Below are 5400 nucleotides of genomic sequence, written 5' to 3'. Positions count from 1 at the left end.
TCGAGTAAAGAGACTTGCCGGTAACGAGATTGAACTAGGTATTGAGATACCGACGATTGGATCTTGGGCAAGTAACATACCGATGATAAAGGGTGTTGTTATGCGATCTGACCGATAAAGATCTTCGTAGAATATGTGGGAACCAATATGAGCATCCAGGTTCCGCTATTGGTTATTGACTAGAGATGTGTCTTAGTCATGTCTACATTGTTCTCGAACCCGTAGGGTCCGCACGCTTAAGGTTTCGATGACAATTATATTATGAGTTTATGAGTTTTGATGTACCGAAGGAGTCCGGAGTCCCGGATGAAATCGGGGACATGACGAGGAGTCTCGAAATGGTTGACACGTAAAGATCGATATATTGGACGACTATATTCGGACATCGGAAAGGTTCCGAGTGATTCGGGTATTTTTCGGAGTACTGGAGAGTTACGGGAATACGTATTGGGCCTTATTGGGCCATACGGGAAAGAAGGAAAAGGGCCTCAAGGGTGGCCGCACCCCTCCCTTTGGTCTGGTCCGAATTAGACTAGGGAAGGGGGGCGCCCCCTTCCATCCTTCTCCTTTTCCCTTCCTCTTTTCCTATTCCATATGGGAGGTGGAATCCTACTAGGACTAGGGAGTCCTAGTAGGACTCCACACTTGGCGCGCCCCCTCCTAGGGCCGGCCTCCTCCTCCCTTGCTCCTTTATATACGGGTGCAGGGGGCACCCCAAAGACACAACAATTGATCATTGATCTCTTAGCCATGTGCGGTGCCCCCCTCCACCATAGTCCTCGATAATATTGTAGTGGTGCTTAGGCGAAGCCCTGCAATAGTAGAACATCAAGATCGTCACCACGCCGTCGTGCTGACGGAACTCTTCCCCGACATTCTGCTGGATCGGAGTCCGGGGATCGTCATCGAGCTGAACGTGTGCTAGAACTCGGAGGTGCCGTAGTTTCGGTGCTTGATCGGTCGGGCCGTGAACACGTACAACTACATCAACCGCGTTGTGCTAACGCTTCCGCTTTCGGTCTACGAGGGTACGTGGACAACACTCTCCCCTCTCGTTGCTATGCATCACCATGATCTTTCGTGTGCGTAGGATTTTTTTTGAAATTACTACGTTCCTTAACAGGTGGCCCCACCCGGTGGACCCCCGGACACCTTTCAGTGGTCCCGGTACAATACCTATAACCCCCGAAACTATTCCCGTGACTGAAACTTGACTTCCCATATATAAATCTTCACCTCCGGACCATTCCAAAACTCCTCGTGACATCCAGGATCTCATCCGAGACTCTGAACAACCTTTGGTAACCACATACGGGTTTCCCATAACAACTCTAGCATCACCGATCCTTAAGTGTGTAGACCCTACGGGTTCGGGAACCATGCCGACATGACTAAGACATCTCTCCGGCCAATAACCAACAACGGGATATGGATACCCATGTTAGCTCCCACATGTTCCACAATGATCTCATCGGATGAACCACGATGTTGGGGATTCAATCAATCCCGTATACAATTCCCTTTGTCCACCGGTATGTTACTTTCCGAGATTAGATCGTCGGTATCCCCATACCTCATTCAATCTCGTTACCGGCAAGTCTCTTTACTTGTTCCGTGACGCATGATCCCGTGGCTAACTCCTTAGTCACATTGAACTCATTATGATGATGCATTACCGAGTGGTCCCAGAGATACCTCTCCGTCATACGGAGTGACAAATCCCAGTATCGATTCGTGCCAACCGATCAGACACTTTCGGAGATACCTATAGTGCACCTTTATAGCCACCCAGTTACGTTGTGATGTTTGATACACCCAAAGCATTCCTACGGTATCCGGGAGTTGCACAATCTCATGGTCTAAAGAAATGATACTTGACATTAGAAAAGCTCTAGCAAACGAACTACACGATCTTGTGCTATGCTTAGGATTGAGTCTTGTCCATCACATCATTCTCCTAATGATGTGATCCCGTTATCAACGACATCCAATGTCCATGGTCAGGAAACCACAACCATCTATTGATCAACGAGCTAGTCAACTAGAGGATCACTAGGGACATGTTGTGATCTATGTATTCACACATGTATTATAGTTTCCGGTTAATACAATTATAGCATGAACAATAGACAATTATCATGAACAAGGAAATATAATAATAACTATTTTTTATTGCCTCTAGGGCATATTTCCAACAGTTGTGCACTCTAATTTGGTGCATGGCGTGTGGACCCCGTTGCCAGATGCCCCACATATCAGCAAAAGGAAGTAGAAAGGCAGGAGTAACTAGTTACACATAAATATATTTTTGATAGAGAGATACCCCCTCTGTAAAGAAATATAAAAAACTTTTATATCACAACTTTATACATGAGAAAAATCAAGGGAAATATATAACATAGTATGGGGGTTCAGCTGAGAATATAATACTCGGACATGCTCACGGTTCTGGACTTTGGGCCATAGGCCGGTGGGCCTGCATGTTTGGGTGGTGTCCTGGATGAGCCGGGGCTCCTCGCGGACGTGCCCCTCCACCAAGGTGTCAAAGAACTCCTGCACCTAATCCTCCTCCGGCTCGGCCCAATTCGGGTCGAGGCCGTGCGCGTTGAAGTCTGACATCATGGCGATGCTGTCGGTTCGGCGAGAGTTGTTGCTCAACGGGACCACCCCCGCCGGCAACCCGAACAAGGCCCCCTTGGCGACCTTGCCGGCCTTCACGGCCTTGCCGGCCCTTTCGGCCTTGCCGTCGTGACCCACGTCGAGCTGGAAGAGCCGCTAGCAGAAGTGGGTGTGCGCCTTCACCGTGAAGTTATGGTTCAGGCCAAGGCGGAGCTGCATGATGTAGGCCGTGTTGCTGAAAAGCCAAGCCGGCCTCCACTTGTTGTGCAGAGGAAAGATGCGGCAGCGGATGAAATCCGCCCCGATCATCTCCAGGGTGAGCCTGGCAGCGGCAAGGCGGTGGATCCTGGTGGTGGCGACCGTGAGCCTCCCGTCCTGGGCGTCGACGTCACCCCAGTCATCTCTGTGGACCGGCAGCGTCTGGCGAACTTGGCAAAACTCCAGAGGGTCCTCCTCCTCAATCCGGCACCACCGGCTCCGCCAATCCTCCCACCTCTCCTTCTGGGCGCCCTCTGGATACGTCCCCTTCTCCAGGGGCCTTGAGATCCAAGTGACGCAACCAGAGATGGCGTCTCCCTTCTGGATTTGAGGGTAAAAGTAGTGGCGGAAGAGCGCCGTGCTGGGAAGCACTCCGACGAAGCCCTCATAGAGATGGGTGAAAAGAGCCATGCACGCCACGGCATTTGGAGTGAAATCCAGAAGGTGGAAGCCGTAGGTGTGCATGATGTCATTGAAGAAATCAGAGAAAGGGGGGCAGAGGCCACAGGAAAAGTAGTCGACGAAGAATGGGTACCGATTCGGGGCGGCCTTGGCGCAATTGGCGGGGATGACACGCGTGGCCAGGTGCCCCGTCATCTCCCCCCATCTTGCACCCCCACAGGATCCTGAAGTTGTCCCGGAGGTGGACCGCGTCGACCGTTGATGGGAAGTAGGAGAGCTACGTCCGCCGTGCCGCCAATTCGCTCTCCGGCGGCTACAACCCCCCGGCGTCCCTAGCCACTCCTTTGCTCTTGTTGGTCTTGGGTGACATGGCGGCTGCGAGAAGTGGAGGAGAAAGAGCGGCGAAAATGCGGCGTCGGCGAGCGAGAGCAGAGGCGTGAGGAGGAAGAAGGAGGGGACGACTGTTCCGAGATTGGAGAAAACACATGGGGTAAATGAGCAGCGCGCCCGTGGTTGTTCCTTTTTACGGGGAAGGCGCGGGCCGCCTTTTTACCACGATGTGAGGCATGTGTGCGGAAACGCCCCACGCACGACCCCCACATCACGCATGACCCTCCACGTCGTGTGTTCAACGCGGGTCATGGGGAAGCACAGCAGACGGGAAATTACCGCGGTAAAAACCGGCCCCACCTGCCCATGCACCGTTTTGGTCCTAGCCCAACAACGCGTCATGCTTATGTGTGGCCCAGGCCTAGGGGCTCCTGTCGGTGTACAAAAGTAGGGGCTCTCCTTTTGCACCCCTTAACTTGTGCACGGGTAGTCAGAGCCGCACCCACGGCCACACTAAGCAGGGCAGGGGAGGGATGCCGAAGCAACGCCAAGGCCAGAGACACAAAGAGAGCAAGAGGGCGAGGTGGACTCCCCCGGAAAGACTCTTGCCGAGGTGGCTTCCACAGCCTCGGCAGGATCCTTGCCGGGGCAACTTACCTGGCGCCAACAGAGCGTACCACCCTTGAGCCCAAGGGGTCCCCACACCATATTGGAACCAAGGCTCGGGAGGCACCTCCGTGGTGGCATGCAGATCTTTATAGAGATCATAGACACACAAGATCAGCTGGAAACCAGAAGATGACGACCCTTGGCGAGATCCTTGCCGAGGAGGTCCACGAGACCCCTGGCAAGACCCTCGCCGGGGACGACCGCGGTGCCGCGGCGAGACCCTTGTCTTGCCGAGGACGCCCGCGAGGCCGCAGCTGTGCCCGCGTCCGCCAAGACTCCACCGCCGCTCCCATACAGCTGCCAGCTCAACCAGCTGAGCAGGGATCTGCGTGGCAGCATGCGGCCTCTACACCAACTCAGCAAGCACCTGCATGGTGGCATGCAGATCTTCATGAAGGCTCCACCACCGCGCCAGCCCAGCGGCCAGCCAACGTGGCGCTACAACGCCTCATCAGCTTGGACGCGCGTCAGAGCTAGGCGAGGCGACGACAGCTGGGATGAGCTTCTTTGCCGTCCCCAATAAAGCAAGAGAGGCACATCGGTAGCGCATTAAATGCGTTTGTCTGGCGATGCCAGGGGACAGACTCAGCCCCTGTACACCTTTCTACCTCATGTGTGCCACTGTGGCAACCCCTTTTTGTCTATAAAAGGAGGCCCGAGGCGTACTGGAGAGGGATTCGGATCTTTGGGACTAGAGAGCCACTACAGCCAGTTCAAGAACATAAGAACACCTCTATACACATACAAGCAGGACTAGGGTTTTACGCGTCTCTGCGGCCCGAACCTGGGTAAACGATTTGTGTGCTGACCGCCAGACCCCTCTTCGCACAACTCCGCGCCCGCCAACCGTAGAAGGGATCCCAGTGACCCCATAGGTGTCGTTTCCCACCGACATCGATGAGAAGATCGTTGGTGATGATGTTGGCTTCAATTTTCCCCTCCCGGAGGGAAGTTTCCCTGGCAGAACAGCTCCACCGGAGCCCTAGATTGGTTCTGCCCAAGTTCCGCCTCAAGACGGCGGCGCTTCGTCCCGAAATCTTCCTTATATTTTTCCGGTCAAAACACACCATATAGCAAAAGATGGGCGTCGGGGGCCTGCCAAGGGGCCCACAAGGACGGGGG

This window comes from Triticum dicoccoides, chromosome 2A (assembly GCF_002162155.2).
Source record: "Triticum dicoccoides isolate Atlit2015 ecotype Zavitan chromosome 2A, WEW_v2.0, whole genome shotgun sequence".
Classification (NCBI taxonomy): Eukaryota; Viridiplantae; Streptophyta; class Magnoliopsida; order Poales; family Poaceae; genus Triticum; species Triticum dicoccoides.
This window is presented reverse-complemented; position numbering follows the sequence as displayed.